Source organism: Chroicocephalus ridibundus, chromosome 1 (genome assembly GCF_963924245.1).
Source record: "Chroicocephalus ridibundus chromosome 1, bChrRid1.1, whole genome shotgun sequence".
NCBI classification, from domain to species: Eukaryota; Metazoa; Chordata; class Aves; order Charadriiformes; family Laridae; genus Chroicocephalus; species Chroicocephalus ridibundus.
This window is the reverse complement of record NC_086284.1, coordinates 107,613,798-107,633,696: the sequence shown is the minus strand read 5'-3', so window position 1 is coordinate 107,633,696 and position 19,899 is coordinate 107,613,798.

The following is a 19,899-nucleotide window of genomic DNA, read 5'->3' as shown; positions in this document are numbered from 1 at the left end:
TTGAGAAAGTTGAAGGATTCTACCCAAAGTTTCTCAAATTAAGCATTTCTTTCTGAAATGCCTTAGTATAAGCCAAACTTTGTATAAGCTGAATTCATGGTTTATTTGGTAAATATGAATTTACTGCACTTACTAAACCTACTGCAATTTTTTTAGACAGAGTCTTCTTGCAGTCATATGCTCTGTTATGAACATATATAAATATATGGTCAGACACTTAATTCTGTGAAAATTTCCTTGAAACTAAGTATGTACCTATGTTCTAAGCACATATACAGTGATACTAAGTATGAAAATCTACTACTTCAAACCTTTAAAAGGAACTGAATATATAGTTGGAAAGCATATAACTTATCATCACGTGATGCAACTTTTCCACCCGCTTGCATCTCCTATAGTTGGTTGAGTCTTTTCATAACAAACTAGAAGGATGTGAAAAATATGACCAAACTGATCATGATAATTTATCCTATCCAGTGAAAGTCACAACAATGTCTATAGGGACAAATATTGTCATAAAAGTTTTTAAATTGGAAAAGAATGTTTTCACTGCCAGAACAAGAAAACACCAACTTATCAAGTTGTTGATCTCCTTTCTGAAGTGATTAAGAAAATAGCATGATGAAAATCAGAGAAGACCCTTCTCTGAATATCCTGGATTTATTTTCATGCACTTGTCTTATACAAACAAATGAGCTGATTAAAGCTAAAAGACTACATAATGGCAAAAGGACAGTATATACACCTACTGTCCTCCAACTGGACTTGAGGATATAAATGGATTTTAGTAAATTGAGCCCAAATTTTGCAAATATTGATGCATATGCCTAATGTTTATTTATATTTATGTTATTGTATTTATACTGCAAGATGTCCAACAGAAATGCCTAAATCCAATCCTGCTAAAACAGTCTGCTTTTTTGATATTGTAACATTCATTTATTTATTTAATAATACAAATATCTCACATAAGCATAACAGAAATCATTAGAATTTCCACATTTTGCAAATGGGTTAAGTAAACATTAGAGAAGTTTAGCAGATAGATAATAATTAATGAAGCTGTTACAGATAGTTCATATTTGATAATGTGCTCAGCCTATAACTGCATCGGAAGAAGATGGTTTCATTTCACACTTAAATGTTACGTGCTACACCTGCAATGATTTTGATAGGGAGCAACTGTAGAGTAGCACACCAGTGAGCCAGATCCTATGTGTATAACATACATTTTTTTATAAGACTAATGCATTTTTATGGTGGTGTGAAGTCAACAGAATATTCCATTATGCATGGGACTACATGTTGTGTAGAAAACAACATTTTTAATCCTTTTACAGATATTGTAGAACTGGGTGATTTCTAATGGTACGCTTACAGAAAAACAAACAATTAAAAACTTGTCTTTTAGTATTTTAACAATTTGTCACCACACTTCACAGCTTTCTGCATACAAGAAGCAAGGAGAGGTCAGGAAAAGTATTACAGATTTATTCAAAACACACAAACACCACCTGTAGGGAGCAGTACAAATGGTGCCACGAGAGGTTTAAAATTGGAAGAAGGAAAAAAATCATCATTGAAGAAATAAGGAAACTTACAAGTGACACAATATACTAGCAAAGAAAAAATCCAATTTGCAAGAAAGGTCAATGGAAATTCACTGAAAGAAATTATCCAGAGGCACTAATCCAGAAACCGAAAATTTTTTTGGTTCTGCCAGTTCACCTACTAATGCATGTCAAGTCTACTCATGCATAGTCTTGAAGGATTCAAGTAATTAGCTGTACCAAATAATCGTCACCAAGCCTGACCAAGTACCTCCACTTCTGTTTCTTCACTTTATGCTGTATTTCAGTTCTTTAAGATCAGAGCTTTGTATCTTAACTTAAATTGCCACCCCACACTGATTTATCATTTCAAGAACCCTTGATTCTATGGGATTCATTAACAACATCAGTCAGTTTAGTAGTTAGACTTAAGCAACAAACATATATGGCCTATTTTTCTTTAAATAAGTCAACTTAATGGATTATATCAAATACATTTCCTAACGTAGTCTGAAAATCAAATTAGCAGTTGGCGATAATTTCTTTCTAAAGAAATGTTTATTTAATTGTTAGAGATTAATCATAATATTTTTAAATTTATATGTGATCTTTTATTCATATCTTCCCCATATTGGCTTGAGTCTGAGGACTATAGACTGTGACCCTGCAATAGGACTTCAGAAGGGATGGCATAAGATGACTCTGTAAGGCCTTAGCCAGCCTACAATTAGTCAGTAGAAAGCACACTCAAATAAACAGGGATCTTACTATCAACACCCATGTGAGGTTAATCGGATTTATACTTTCTGTGGCCAACAGAGTTTAGATGTCACAAAGAGTCCCAGTCATCTGGCATGGAAAAACAACAGGTATAAGTTTTCATATGTGCTGAGACAGTAGGAATTTACATATAGAGGCTAAGGAGACAAAGAACAACAGGAAGGTGGTGATCAAACAGAAAGGCATTACAAAAGCATTTAAGATCATTATAACCAACAGGTTTATGCTGGCTCTCACAACAGGTTGTTCAGAAGCAGAATAATGGTGTTCACCAGACTATCACGGCACTCTCTTCAAATGGGAACATCTTACTGCAGAAAACAGAAAAATAAAATATTGGTCAGTTCAAGTTTTGCCTGACTTTAATAAATCATCAGCACTGTTGGCTGGGAATTCTCTAATGAAACATTTTTCTCCCTGTAAAGGCCTTCTGTTCTCTACATAAGTCTTTCACCATAACGTATTGGCTTAAATTATCTTCTGACAGAACAGACAGGGTTTTGAGACAACATTGCCTATTAGATTTCTGCCCAAAACTCTAGTGCTTACCTCCCAGCTCTCATCCCTGACTCTTCTACCTATACAATTGCTGCTGAATTAGGAGCCCTGGGGCTTCACAAGTCCATGACTTGAGTCAATCACATACTGAAGTCAGCTCTAGGCCAACAGTCATATACGGGCTCCTGACTGATATGTAGATAAAAAATAAAGTCCAGTTCACCAGTCACCCCAGATGTATGGTTGGACTGCCTCAGGGTTGCCCTCGCTTCACTTCAGCTAATGAGCTAACTGTGACTGCTCACAAGTCTTTTCACTGCTAAGCAGAAATAGGAGGCCAGAATCAAACGAGTCTCAGTAGAAGCCACTAAGTAGTCCTAGCGAAAATATTTCACTTTGGAAGTGCACAAAATACGGTATAGTTTCATCTGTCAAAGATTTAAGATTTTGCTGTTCCTTCCCAACTTCAATAAAAAGAAAGTTTGAAAGCACTAAAAATACTGTGCAATAGACTCAATTCCCTGGAAACTTCTAAGTGTTATTCCAGTGTGACAAAATGCAAAAAAACCCCACCCATGGTAGCAAAGAAAATCCAACCACCCACTGCCCCCATCATACACAAACAGGATTCCAAGCCTGATTTACAAATAAAAAATGTAATAAATTCTTAATATCATACTGAAACACAAACACTGGGACGAGGAGCTAGAAATAACACTTCCAGGTTCCAGAAACAGTGAAAACAAGTGTTTAAGACTAGTAATTCAGTAGTTACCAGGCCCTTGATAGCTAAAATGTCCACACCACTCCTTCTACAGAATAAAGATCCTCACTGAGTTGGGGATTTGGTTACCTGCTGCCAAATGCATTAAAATACTACTACCTGAATCAAGAACAACACAAAGAATGAAGGTCTTTGCTCCTAGTGATGCTTTTGCCAGATATTCCATACTTCAGGTACAGAAATGTTAACTGTCTAATGTTGCATTCACGTTATGTTTGCAGTCAGCTAACTACTGTTGCAACTCAAAATCTTTTAAGAAAATGCCTTTTGAGAGAGCTCATTCATGTGTACAAGAAGTGAGGACTGATAAAATGCCTTCACTTCCCCAGTGTAAACGGGGAAGAAAGAGCATTTAGCATTAGCATGTCCTTTGGAAGGACAATGAGAAATGAAGCACAAAGTTTTACTAAAGTGAATACCACGACAGGGCTGGAGGATCAACTGATGCTGTGACATAATGCTTGCTGGATGAAAAACTGGCTGAAGGGCAGAGCTCAAAGGGTTGTAGTGAATGGGGCTACTTCTGGCTGGTGACCGGTCACCACTGGTGTTCCTCAGGGCTCAGTGCTAGGGCCAGTTCTGTTCATTATATTTACCACTGATCTCGATGCAGGACTGGAATGCAGCATTAGCAAGTTTCCTGCTGATACCAAACTGGGAGATGCTGTTGACTCTTTTGAGGGATAAGAGGCCTTGCAGAGGGATCTAGATAGATTGGAGCATTGGGCAATCATCAGTGGGATGAAATTTTACAAGTCCAAATACCAGATTCTGCACCTAGGATGGAGTAACACGGGATACAAGTATAAATTGGGAGAGGAGTGGCTGGAGAGCAGCCCTGCAGAAAGGGATCTGGGGTTGCTGGTTGACAGCAGGCTCAATATGAGTCAGCAGTGTGCCCTGGCAGCCAAGAGGGAAAACCGCACCCTGGGGTGCATCAAAGACAGTAGCCAGTCAAGAGAGGTGATTATCCTGCTGTATTTAGCATTGGTGTGGCCTTAACTTGAGTACTGTGTGCAGTTCTGGGCCCCAAAATTTAAGAAGGATGTGAAGGTCCTTGAATGTCTCCAGAGGAGGGCTACAAATCTGGTGAAAGCCTGGAAGGAATGTCCCATGAGGAGCAGCTAGTTTGTCTAGTTTAGAAAACAGAAGGCTGAGGGGCCACCTCTTTGCTCTCTGCAGCTTCCTGAGGAAGGGAAGTGGACAGGGAGGTGCTGAGCCCTTCTTCTTGGGATCTAGTGATAGGACACATGGGAATGATTCAAAGCTCTGCCAAGGGAGGTTTAGCCTGGATATAAGGAAGCATTTCTTTACTGAGAGGAGGTTCAAACACTGGAACGATCTTCCTAGAGAGGTGGTCGATGCCCCAGGCCTGTCAGTGTTTAAGAAGCATTTGGACAATGCCCTTAATAATTTGCTTTAACTTTTGGTCATCCTTGAAGTTGTCAGGCAGTTGGACTAGATGGTCGTTATAGGTCTCTTCCAACTGAAATATTCCATTCCATTCCATTCCACTCCATTCCATTCCATTCTATCCTATCCTATCCTATCCTATCCTATCCTATCCTATCCTATCCTATCCTATCCTATCCTATCCTATCCTATCCTATTCAGAACCATATGTTCATTGTTACCAAGCTGTGCATCAAAGCATCACCTGTAGCACAGTGTATTCATATACAATCCCAGAGGTGTCAGGAAATGAAAAACCATTATGTTTTGTAGAAACCACATTACATTTGTAAATCTTCGTGGAAGAACAGGAAACAAAGTGGTGAAAAACTGCCATTGAACTAACTGCTGAGTTTGGTCACAAACACCACAATACTTTAAGGCTCCATCTTCAAAGAAATGCATACAACTGATTGTATGTCAAGACATTTTGAAGTGATTTTTATTTCCCCCCCTGTTTTAATCTCTACAAAGCCCCCTGACTTGCATATCCAAGTATGTGACCAAGCTAGTCGCACTTAACTGGTGTCTCCTATCTAACACTTAATAAGGAGTTTGAGAGGCCCTCCTGAACAACGACAACCACAAGATTTAAAAAAGTGCAGCAATGGTTCATTATTTACTATGAAATGGCACCTAGAATTAGTGGGGGGAAAAAAATCCTTCCACCTGGAAATGTTTGCTAGACAATATTTTTCCTAGGTTACAGAGAATTAAGTAATTCTGGCATCATACTTAGTATGAAGCTTTTTTCCTCTCAATAAGAAATTGAATGAAAGTTCACACATAAATTTTTAATCAGGAAGGAGATTAGCAATAAATGGCTATTTCTCCCTTTTAATTAAAAGTATTATTTCTCAGTGTTTTTATTCCAGCTGAATGAAAGGTTGGTAATTCTGAAAATACTCCTATATTTTTTAATTCTTTCTAGTGCTAAAAGAATGAAGGATTAATGACCTGATTACTCTTTAATACCCAGTATCTCTGTCAAGGAAGTTATTGGATGCTGCTAAATGTAGCACACATACACTAACATACTAAGGATTTAGCGTAAGTGTTAAAAAGCAGAAGATAAAAAGAGTATTTCTTAATAATGCCATATTTTCAGAGGCGGAACTGCTGAATGGTACCATATAGCAGGTTGGTATCATATAGTGCACAGTACAGAATCCTGACACAAAAGGCAGAAGTCAGGGAAATAATCTGGCTAAAGCATAGGTGTGAGATCATTGGTAGCTAATGGGAAGTCAGTCCTTTTGTCCTTTCTGTTACAACAAAGACAACGATGTATAAAAAGAAACTAGATACACCTGAAGCAATATATTCTAACTATAAAAAGCAGGTCACAACATACACCAGAGAACTGAAAATATGATCCTCACCATCTTAACCTTTTCCGACTAACAGTAAAAGATTAGAGGAGTGAATGAAAGAGATTCCTCCATCTAATATCCACTGACAGAAACAAGAACAAAACACTGTTCAGCTGTGAAGCAGGATTTGTAGCAAACACAAAAGAAGTGAAAAAAAGGTATATGAAGGGCTTGACTACAGATATTAGCAGTGTTACAGATTATATTGCAGTAAACTAGGGTAGCGTTGCTTTGGCCATGACGGCCTAGCACCACAGGCAAGACAAGGTTTATCAGAAGGTAACAGCTTTTGTTAGATCAGCTGGTGTAATTGAAAAAAGGAGCAGACAGGCCTGAGAAGTTCTGTGCTGTTTCCAATCATACCAGTTGGAATCTGATGAAAGAACCTGTCTCTCTCTACAGTCTTGTCTTGGGAAACTATTAGTCCACCAACTACAGACACATGGAGAATTGTTTCTGAAACCTGTCTCCTCCCGTATGATCTTAAGAGATTGAGTTTACTTTAAAAGTGTTCCCGGTGATTATTGAATCATCATGTCCCTGTATAAATCTGAAAAATTGTAACTAGGTTTTTAGAAATGGAATTCCAGTAACTTTTGACATACGTTCTAAAAGTACAAAGAAAGGTATATAAACAATGGATCTTTAATGAAAGCATATGTAGAGCAGGTTTTATCTGAATGTACTGGTAGAAGTTCTCTCTGCTCTTTCCAAAGGTCTTTAAACTCAAATGGAGAACAAATTTTTGCTGCTGATCTGCTTTAACTGTTTTATCACACTTATATTCAGAAAAAGGCATATTTAATACCTGAGGTATTTGCTGCCACAGAAGTGTAAGAGATTCTCGAAGCTGCTCTGAAGCAGAAGCTGTAGAAAATACTAGTAGATAAAACAGGTAAATGAAGTTTCAAGAAAAAATCTCAAGTTATGTAGCTCAGTAGTGAAATTACTTTTTAAAAATAAATGGATGCTCTGGAACTGTGCAAAAGTGACTATATACTATTTTACAGGATGAAAAATTAAAAAAACCAAACATATATAATCCTAATAATAGTCAACAATCCTAATAATAGTCACCTATGGGCTAACACTGAATAGTGTTTCTGTAATGTTAACTGAAGGAGAACTAGATCACTAAATTAAAAATAATCAAGCAAGTACAGAAATGGTTGCCTTGAAACAGACATCATGTTAAATAACTGTCTGTCGGGAGAAAAATCTAAGATAGCATTTAAGGACATGGCAATAAAATGACTGCATAGCCAAAGCTCACTTATAATTGTCAAACTGAGTTATTCAATTATTGATGCAACAACAGTCACTGTCAGTTTATTTTTCCCTCAGCTGTCACTCTTTTAACAGAAGTAAGGATGAAGGAGATTGACCTCTGCCATCTTTTCAACTCTTCATGTGGTAGGAAGACACTAGCAAAGAATAATTACAATGTTTTGCAAAAATCATTCCATTAAGGAATCAAATGTTTCTGTTTGTTCTCCACAGAAAAATGTATATACAGGAAAAGATTGCTGAGGAATTACTTACAGCACCTTTCCTTACTGCAACAGAAAATATTGTGTTACTGCAAACTTTTTACTACGTTCTCCTGTTTTCTGAGGTGAAATCACTATTTCCAGTTTATATATTGTTTGTGCTGTGAGTGCCATAAAACATATATTTAACATCAATCACATATATACTTCTTTAAACTTCAATTTGAAGTGCCAACTTCATGTTAAGCATGCATAAAAAATTACTTGATCAGAAATCTAGTGCTTATCATTTTACTAATTTTTAGCACTGTGTTATCTGTATTTCAGATATCCAACAAAAATAAGGGGGGGTGGGGGGGTGGGCGAGGGGGGATGTTCCCATTTATTTAGAATAGGTATCTACCTCATTTTCTATAACTTCTCATTTTAACCAATATTTAAAACTTATAATTTTCACTTATTGTTCAAATAATGTTAATTATCTAATTCTGTCCCACTCAGACAAACTTATCTTCACAAGATTAAGATAAATTAAGATGGAAGTCAGGCCCATTGCACCCAAACATTATATACACTCATGACTTGGACATTGTCTCATAACGGTTTTGAAATTAATTGAAGATTTAAGAAATGAAACACTGATTCCAATGGCCTATGTTCAGAACAGTACTGATCAATGACCCAATCAGAGTAGAAAGGATTCAGCAAAAAGGACCCAGTGCCTACAGTGCCTTCATTGTCTTGCTGGATCAATATCTGAACCATCCATTAAAGTCCAGTCCTGCTAGGTAGAAACTGCAAGTCATTAGAATCTGAAGGCTATTTAATGAGTGATATGGAGCTGATAGAAAATCTCAGTGCCCAGTAGCTGTGTTACAAGTATCTATATAACAAAAGTCATCATCACAATTGGCATTTGTACAGCTATTCCAAGACAGACATTAGCTAAGAATGAAATATACTGATGCTGGAGGCTTTTAGCTGCAGCAGATAGTTTTTCCTTAAAAACTCCCATGTCACTGTGATTAACATGATCAATCTACTATAAAATGATTGATACTACATTAGCTACCAAGATGTCTAAATCTACTTGTTCTTAATGCTTTACCCTCACAAGGTGATCCTTATGTGAACAAAAAGAAAAATCAATCAGATGATAGCATGGAAAATCACCAGTCATTTCTATCCATGATGTAACTTCCTAGGGAGACACAAAACTGACAATTTTCAGAGTAATTGCTGAACATGAAATTCACTCACACAAGCTCCATAATGTTTCTTCCTTATGAAGGATCTCCAAAAGCACATATGGAACTGATGCTAACTACTGACTATCAGACTATAGTACATGCATCTGTTTTATCACTTAAAAATATTTATGGCATGTGATGTTATCACGTTGCCTGATTTCCACAAAGTTAAAATATTGTAGCACAAAAACATTCATACTTTTCACAACAAATCCAGGGAAAGGATAACAGTGATGGCAGTCAACATGTCCAACACCATATGAATATTATTTACTTAGACTGAAATTGTATGAATTTCAGCTATTTGATGTTTAGTACATTAAAAATTTATGAGAATGTATGTATAATTGTATTAAATAGTCCATATTCCAATCCATCAGAAACTATTTCATCCATGGCCTGTGTTAGTTTATACTGTCTTCTGATGGTCAGGTTTTCTACATCTGTAAATAGCAACAGCAGTTGCAGAAAGATTGGTTATGCATTAGCTGATGGAACAGGTTTCAAGTCACCATAGGAAACTATGACAGTTTTAGACTGGTGTACAAAGATTACAGCTGTGTACAGTAAACAAATAAACAAACAAACAAACCAACCAAAACCAAGAAGTGGTAAGAGCATTTAGAACATACATTGTATCCGTTGTGCATTTCTTACAAATCTAACAGAAATCCCTTTAGATGATATATAGCCCAATGAAATTTGGTTAGGAAATACCAAATAAAATGAAAATGTTACATCTGTCAAATCTCCGAGACTTCCTCAGGCATAGTGCACTTTCAAATTCAGAATCCCTGTGGCACAATGTTCACATTACTGAGGAGTTGTACAGAGACCAGCTTCGTACTAGTTTTTCTGTTCAGTTTCAAACCAATTCAGGTACTTGAACAGAACTAAGACAGACTTGGGAAAAATCCATACAATTAAAGAACGAGCATGAGACCTACAAGAACAGATCGGGATTCTGCTTTTTTTTTAGTAGTTGAGAAGGGAGGGGAAATAAAAGTGGAAGTAGAGCACCTTGCTTTCAGAAGACAAACTTCTTTACCACAATTTGTGTAACAACAAGGTATTTGTAGGTGTTAACAGTTGAAAGAGCTAATAGTTGGCCATGTAATACATTTCGGATGAGGGATTTTGCTAAATAATGTACAGACACCTGGAACACACATTCACCTTTTGTTTTAGGTGGATGAGATTAGCAGGTGGGTGGGTTCAACACAGCCCAGGTAATATCAAAACATACATACTAAGCTGAGAATATAAAATGAGGTAACACAGAGGAAAAGATTCTGAATTCTAGGAGACTGAAGATGTATGGACATCTAATATATTGCCAGGCAAAAGAAGTGTCAGATGAAGAAGTGTCACTAGATGATCTTTAAGGTCCCTTCCAACCCGAACCATTTTATGATTCTATTCTATGATTCTATGTGGTGATTCAACAGCCTAATTAGCTATTGTACACTTTTGGAGAAGCGTTAATAATTTATATTTCAAAAGCTAACATGATTCATGCATGATCTTATTAAACCACACAGTTCCAGTATAACTTATACCCCTAAAAAGGAAATCACATAGGGAAGCCTCCCTTTTGTCATTGCAAATCTCAGCCATCACGAGCATCTCAGCCTACAATTACCCACCTAGAGGCACTGCTGAGAACTTTAAAACAAATAAAAGTTTTCAGATGAGTTTCATTATTCTAAGCCACCTTGTCTTCTGCTTTGGAATTGTTGAGGTACTCCATACTGGTAATCTAAGTCTTGGCTAATTTGTCAGTTCAAATTTTTCTTTGATAAAGTTATGAATAGGAACTGAATTTAACACTTTCACATTAGGGCTCTAAATTGAAAATACTGGAAAGTAGTACAGATTACCTTGTAAACGTCAGCTTAGTGAAATTTGCAACATTAATTTTTATTATAGCAATGAGTTACGTTTTCTGATTATACTGTTAAGCCTGTCTCCATATTTTGGAGTTTTCCATAGTTTGGAGTTTTGAAACTTGCTATAGCAACTGTTGCTTCATAAAAACAAAACAAAGCAATCGTGGTGCATATAATTCTGAAGAATCAGTTTTAGCAGAGATTATAGATTTCATAAACCATCTTGGCACAAAAGATGATTACGAAGGCCCTATTAAACATTTTATTATTTCTAGAAAATCTCAAGCAGCTTTTTTTTCCTGAAGGGACAGAATGTTCTTGGTTATTTTCTCCTGTTTCCTCTCACATTTAAAATCCCCTTCTGATCACAAGGAATACAATAGCAAAAATCCTGACTGCAAAATGTTTAGTCCTACTGTTTATTCTACTCATAATCAGAAATTATTTTTAAAAAGACAAGAATAAAAAATTCTGTTCATGCAAAGTAACTTTTAATCTGACTAGTAGAACAGAAATAAGCATAAGAGTCTAATCTGCATACCACTTAAAACTGTAAGTTGATTGAAACAGAATTAAAGATGTATAAAAATCTTAAACAGCACAGTTTAAAATCAGTAGAGAAATTTGATACAGAACAGATGATAGAAATGTGAAACATAAAAGGAACAAATACAGAGTAAACATCAAGAAGTGCTTCTAAACACAGTTGGCTAACATTCTTTTGGATAGCCTAAAGGGCAAGTTTGTTGAGAGAAATGCTGCAGTGCAATCCATTAGAATTAGAATGAAATGATGTATCAAAATGGATAAACTTCAGTAGACTAAAGAGCACTCATGCCCAAACATTTTTCCACCATTATAAATTGGAAATACAAGACCTAAAAAGGCAAACTCACCCTCACAAAATTCCAGAATTCTGGGTTTCTTTGGCTGTTATGTCGCTAGAAGAAATTGATTCTGCTGATTTAACTTTCAAATGTCTTTACAAGATGCAAATACGGAGTTTGAAAGCAAAAGTCTGTCCTGCAACAACAAATGTGATTACAGTAGATATAAACAGGAGTGCAAGAAAAGAGAGAATGCTCATGAAGTTCCAGGTAGTGCACAATATAAAGCACTCTGTGTGCTAGCATGCATACATATACATACGGTGAATTTTTAGAAAGTCAGTTTATTTAAAATTCCTTGTTCTCTAAAACTGAGTCTGTCAGGGAGAATGAATTATGAAATTCTCTCCAGAGCATATGGTGTCTTGGTGGTGGTGTTATCAGTCACTGAATGATACTACTGAGACAAACTGTCTTTTGAAATTACTCTCCATGCAGTGAAACCAAATTAAAGTTTCATTTTCCAACTATTGTCAACAAATTTGTATATATGCTATAATAATGTAATATATTATAATATAATATATATATAAAATAATCTCAGATTTCACTGTGTAATGACTGTAGAAAAATGCTAATTTTATCCCCACTTCAAGACTATGTGCTTTGAAGTATGAATTTTGAATACAGTGGTATTTCTTTCCTAATTTTAGCTGCCAAGAATTATCGCTGTTGTGCTAGCTTCTGCAATTGAACTTGCATTAAATTTTAAACAAAGTTTAAGTTTGAATGACAAGGATATTTTAATTTGCATTGGCTTTAATGTTACCATCACATGTGGTCAGCAATATTCACTGTAAAAATATAAAATCATAAATAGAAAAATTATCTCCAGCAAAATTAATTAAAAAGTTTCCATTAACAATAGGTAATGGTAGTAATTAGCAATTAGACAGTTTGACCTTATTTAGATATCATCTTATGAAGCACGTGACACAGTTTCTTACAATTCAATAAAAAGCATTAAACAAGATTTCATGTTAACAAACGGACGACTTCTAACAAAAACCTTGTAAAAACTTTTAGTATAAGTACCTTTTATTTATCAATAAAATATATAATTTTCAACCTTTTATACCTGAGGACACTGCTCCTGAACCCTTTGTTGAAGACTGTAATGGTTTGAAAACTGAAATTACTATTATAGTTCAGTAATGAAAGATCACATATTTCAGTGTGGAAAGGAGCTTATAAATAGAGAAAAAAATGAAGGCCTTATCCACGTAGATGAATTAAATTTTAACAAAAAAGGGGCATGACTTCCAGCTATGTTGGAAATATGAACACAGCCCCACAATAATTTATTTGACAAAAAAATATTTTAGTCTGTAGAATTGTCTTGAAAAACCTAACACATTAACTTTAAACCCAGACAAATCAATAAATAGTCATATACAGAACACTTTAATTTGAAGATATACTAATGAGATACTTTGGAACTCACTATTTTTAATTACTCTGAAAGCAAGAAATTCACTGACTACGAATTTATTTAATTTTTTTAGGGTGGTAGATATTGTATGTTCCTTTATAATTTCATAAAGAATGCAATAAATAACAGACTTTTATAAAGTATTTTGTCTACTTACTGTTTAACATTAATTCCACTATTTTTCTTCTGTTTCCTTTCTTCTAATTAATTTTTGTAAAGAAATACGCCAAACACCGTTATCTTGTTTCTAGAAAATGTACAAAATTAAAGTTTAACTGATAGCACTTTTCGGATATATCCAATGCCTAAATATTCACAAAATTAATCTGCATTAATCATTACCGAAAGACATTCATCTACACACTCAGTACATAAAAAATACCTTAAGTTTATAAAGGCATGCACGAGAAAATTAAGAAACGCTGAGTCACAGTTTTTATCTAATTTGGCTCCTCTCTTACATCGCTTCCTATACAATGAGGAATCCAACACTATAGGCACTAAGTTTTCCACCTAATTCAGCATTGTAATGAATTCAGATGTAAAGATAATCAGCACACACACAAGGACAGTTGCTCAGTCAGTGCAAAACCTGCCATTTTCTAGGTTTCAAGTGCTTCAGTTTGTAACTTTCATGATAAACACTGAATGAAGGCTTCCTATACTAACTCTTCCATCACTTCATTACGGAAAATGTAACTTATATTCAGCACAGCGCTTTTCCCAACAACAAAAAGATTTCACCCATTTCACCAATAGATCGCAAACGTCCATTGTTTAGCTACAAGAACGGCTACCAGAGGCAGTGAAAGATTTTGACATAGCAAGCAATGGGTTAGATCAAGAGATGTTACATTTCAAGATATATGGGATGATCATGAGGATATTGTCCTGTTTGGTCAATGATGAAGAGGAAAAGGGGATTTTCTTGGCCCAATGCAGAAAAAACTTACATAAAGAAATCATGGCTAAAGTGGAAGTTACGAAGAGAAGGCCAAGCTGAGTTTTCCTCAGTTCTCCTACAACAAATTGTGTAGCTTTTTCAAGGCAGCACTTCCTTCCAGGGCCGCACAATATGTACTGAAATGCAAAACTGCTCCAACAATTTATTTTCCTTTTCAGCAAAAGCACACTGAATCTAAGAACGGACAAATTATTTTGGCAACTTCACTGTCTTTTTCCCTGCAGAGAAAAAAGAGAACATTTTTGAATGCACTGAACTCAGGTTAGCTGATTTTTAATTTCGTAGAATCCCAAAAAAAGTAATTTTATGTCAGAGATTTGCTTCTAATAAATATTGGACACTAATACCAACAAGGTAATAATATTCCTTAAAAATACAACTCAAATAATTCTAAATAATATGAATTTGTATTTAAACCACATACTACAAGTAAATACTACCTATTTCTACATTACTTTGCCACCAAGATTGATTAAGCTTAGAATTATTTTAAATAGTTGAAATACTAATTTGTATTAGTAAGTCAGGCAAACTTATATTGGTTTGAAATTTCTTTGCAAATTACTTATAAATGTCTAACAACTAGAGGTTCAAGTTATGCTGGTATAATAATTTGCTATCTTATTCATGCAGAAGACAATTATTAATGACTTCCATTACTGCAGTTAAAATAGAATCATAGAATAGTTTCAGTTGGAAGAGACCTTTAAAAATCATCTAGTCCAACCCCCCTGCAATGGACAGGGACATCTTCAACTAGATCAGGTTGCTCAAAGTCCTGTCCAACCTCACTTTGAATGTTTCCAGGGATGGGCCATCTACCACCTCTCTGGGCAACCTGTTCCAGTGTTTCGCCACCCTCATTACAAAAAATGTCTTCCCTATATCTAGTCTAAATCTACCATCTTTTAGTTTAAAACTATTACCTCTCATCCTACCAAAATAGGCCCTACTAAAAAGTTATAAGGTCTCCCTGGAGTCTTCTCTTCTCGAGGCTGAACAATCTCAACTCTCTCAGCCTGTCCTCATAGGAGAGGTGTTCCAACCCTCTGATCATCTTCGTGGCCCTTCTCTGGACTTGCTCCAACAGGTTCCCATCCTCCTTATGGCTGGCTCTTGGCTCCAAAAGTTGCACCAAATGGTGCAAAACTAACACAAACAATTTGGGGTGTTTTCTTTAACAGATCTATAGTTTAGATATTTCAATAAATTTTGCAGGAAGAATGCACACTGAGAAAGGTACTTTTAAGAAAACATTTATGCAAATATGGACTTTTCAGTGTTTGGTTTGATGGCTATTGTTTTGGGCAGTAAATTAAAATCATACATAATTCATTTTGATGGCTCCTAATAAAACTGAAGAAAAATAAAAGGAAGATTTTTTTTTAAGTGAATCGACTTTCAGAAAGAAATATAATATTGCTGAGTTTAGTTTTGATCGTCCTAGGGTGCCTAAGAATTCAGTGCAGTTAGATCCCGGTGCTTAAAGTAAATTCAGTCCTCTGCGTGGAATATGCCAAACATAACAGGGTTTTTTACATAACTGCTCTTCCTTCTCAGTATTACCTTTTAGTATTCAGCATATAAGACTATTTTTTAAGTTTACTTTCAGAAAATATTATTTTTAAGAATTATGTACGTGAACCTTATTCATATATTAAAGTTAGCATTTAGACCTATTTAGTGATGAACACCGAATAATTTCAAATACAAGTGACTTCGAGCTCAGTTTATTCCCCATTGGAAATTGTTTTCGTCACTCTGAAAAATCAGAACATGCATAGTGACAAATATTGCACATAACATTTGTCCTTCTACATTTTTGTTTAACAGACTGCCACATGTTTTGAAGATAGAAAAGAACTGCTTTTACAGAGAAGATCCTGGAGTAAAGGTTCAGATCTTGCAAAAATATATTTGTGTGACTTCCTCTCCAATCTTTTCCTCTCATTTGCAAATAAAGGTTCCATGCTTATGGGTCATGTCTGGTTCCATGCTTAGGGGGTAAAAGAAAAATGAAGTCGGTGACTTAAAATAGCACGTATATAATATACCTACTTACTAAAAAAAAAAGAATGGTAGATTCAAATATGTTGCACAAATTATATTTTTAATTAAGAACTATATTACATGCATTTTACTGCTGTTCATGTTCTTCAAGGTTATTTGAAAATGACTAGTTGTCATAGCAACTCAACTTTCACAAACTCTGGCCTAATTTTCCATTAGGAGGATTAGGAGTCTAGCATGGAATCAGTGTAAACTAAGAGCAGTATCAGGGAATGACTCAGGTTCAAGATTTCCAAACACAAAGGTCTGGATTCTCATCAAACCTTTGACTTCTACAAAATTCAAAATGTGAAGTAAAGATAGCATTGCACTGCCTTGTTATTTGATTTTGGTACTACCACAGGCTGTTCTGAGTCTTTTTTCAGGAAGTCCGTGTTTTTCTGCAACTGAAAGCACTGCATCAAGAACCCAAACCTTAAAAGGAAAGAAAGAACATTCTCAAATCAAAGAAGGCTCTATCCAAGGAAAACATCCATGTGTTTAACACGTAAGGGAACTAAAAAAACCAACACAGCATTTCAAACTTACAAAGGAAACCACAACTGGTTATTACATCAAGTGTTCTGATAACCCTGAGTACATATCAGTACCTCTCTTTAGAGAAAATAAAAATTAAAAATCTTAGAAAATGCCTATTCCTCCTGCCCACATCTTCCCTCTCTATTTTTAAGGCCAGAAGGCAACTTTTTTAAAGGAAGTTTTATTATGTAGTTATTTCATTATCTGGACTTTATAAAGTGGCACCTTTTCAACATAGGAACGGACAGTTAACTTATGGTGAATGATGAAATTTTGCTTTTCCGTACACAGTGTTATTTCTCTGAAAATCTAACTTGGTCTCCATTTTCTTCATCTATATACTTTTTTTCAACAGTAAACCTCTTTCCTTCATTTACGTTCACTCTTTTGTGCTAGCCAGCAAGACTGTTGTGTGAATTCTTCTGAAATGAGCAGTAGCTTGATTTTACCTTTGAGCATTTTGCTGCAATTTCCCTGCCACAAAAAATATTCAAGCAAGCTAGTCACCTTGTAAGTTCAACTCAGAACAACAGAGAAATAAATGAATTCAATCAATATTGTAATAGGTGATATCATGCTGTGTTAAACTAAAAGAACCCTTAGCAGCAATTAACAAAAGTCACAGTAAGATTAAGTGCATAAAGAATCATGAATTTGTTTACATGTTGCCTGTTTTTATGAGATGCACTGTATTAAGTGGTTGCATTGTACAACTGATGTCATAACTGGAAAAAAAAATATATATCGTGAAGTCACTGATTGCTGAGTCAAAATATTAGTGATAAAATTATTCATCCTCAGCTATACCCAACTGAATGCTGGACATACCCAAAGTAGTTGTTCGGGTAAACCCAACTAGTTTAAAATGGACACATAACTCCTTGCAGTAGTTAGAAATTTCTGCAGACAACCAATTAGTCAAACAGAAGTCTAACTTGTATTTCTCAAAACATTCTCCCAGGATAACAGAGTGCATCTTATTGAAAAACAAGACAGGCTTATATTTTTCACAAGTGCTTCTGTATTTTGTAAGAAAGAAACTCTTTACTGCTTAGTATTTCCACTCAAGATCTGCACTGACAAATTAATAGATGCATAAATGTTAGCCTATGAGTACACACTGGTTACCTCACCCCTGTGTGAACAAACGCATCACCACCATTCCCAAGAAATAAAATCTCACAAATACATTAAAAGTCCTACTCAAAAGAGCAGCCCTGTCTTCTCCCACAACACACAGAGCATTTCTGGTTATTTTGGTGGTTTTTTTCTGGGGAAGCAGCACCAGGTGTCCTAGCAAAGAGTGACTGTCGCTGTGCTCACCAGCACACCCAGCCAGCCATCTTCTGTAAATGGACAGCTGAGAGCGCTGAAGGGGAAAAGGCAGTCTCTGCCTCCGACTGTTCCGCCACATTCATGTGAAACGCTGCGAGAGGCTTCAACGAGAAAGCTGATTCGGAAGTAGTCAGAAGATCTTAACTTTCTCTTGATGATTTATAACAAAACACTGACATCTTTCCTATCTGAACAAAAGCACTGAATTGCTGTACACTTTTTAAATAAGCATCTGATGCAATCTTTTTTGAGGAAGTGAAGGTACCGCTTCAGTCAGCTTACTATGTCTGCGACACTCTCAGTTGCTCTTTCTTTGGATCAGCCCAAGAAAACAGTGATTTGACAAGAACTAAGTAAAATTGCGATTAATTTCATATTACTAAAAAAAAATATTCCTGTATTTTAGGTCCCTGGAAATTACTAGAGACAAAACAAAACCACAGGTAGGTCTTACATATGCTCAGGTAAATACACCGGTTTTGATGAACTCAAACACTTAAATAAACAATGTATTGCATATGATCCAGAATCTACAATAATATAATCTAGGTAGGACTCTTCTGCTAAATTTAAGCTCATCTGTAACATTCCTGGGGTTGACAAATGAGTAGCGCACATTACCTGAGCCTGTAATATGTGTGTTTTTCCTTCTGAGTGTGTAATGGCCATCCATTATATGACAAGGCAACAATAAACATGGGAATAGCCAATGACCCTTAGCAACCTTAGAAGCAAAGCACTCAGATGAGCATATACTTTGTCCTTAACTAGATGTATTCCTGGAGTAATACAGCTACATGGAAACATTACTTATTTATAGCAGAAAGTAACTACAAGGCAACAATGTGATACAGAGAAGCAAGAAGACAAAGATGGGAAAGAGAGAAAGAAACTTTTAAGGTAAGCTTTGAAGAGAGCACATCAGCTCATCAGGAGGGAAGAATTTTGGACAAATCAGGGACATCAGATGAAAGGATCAAAACACAATAAAAATATGAAAACAGCAAAAATTTATATTTCCAAACTTTTTTCCAGTCAATTTTTTTCAGAGACAGAGTTCTTCCAAAACAAGTCATGCTAAATGCCTGAGTTAAATAATTGCATAATGTACGTAACAAATTAGAAATACAAATTTTTAAAACACTTCCGATAGCCCACAATTCTCAAGACACGATGTCATATATATACCTTTAATTATATATTCAGAAACATCAAAGAGAAGCTGGAATGCCAGTAGTGCTGAAATATGGATATAGCAATAGAATTTAGCAAAACAGACCCACCAAATACTATGTCAAACACCTACCAGGAAAAAACACTTGCATAAACTATTGAACAAATATACTTGTATAACAAACATTTCATTAAAAACGACAGATTTATCTGAAACTATACTTGAATGTATAAAGTTTGAATAACTCTTTTTGAAAAATTACTGTGAAAGCCATGAGCTTTCCTAAGCAAATATCCACCTGCAGCCCATGGAGGACCCCACACCAGAGCAGGTGGATGCCCAAAGGAGGCTGTGACCCCGTGGGAAGCCCGCACTGGAGCAGGCTCCTGGCAGGACCTGTGGACCCCATGGAGAGAGGGGCCACACACTGGACCAGGTTTGCTGGCAGGACT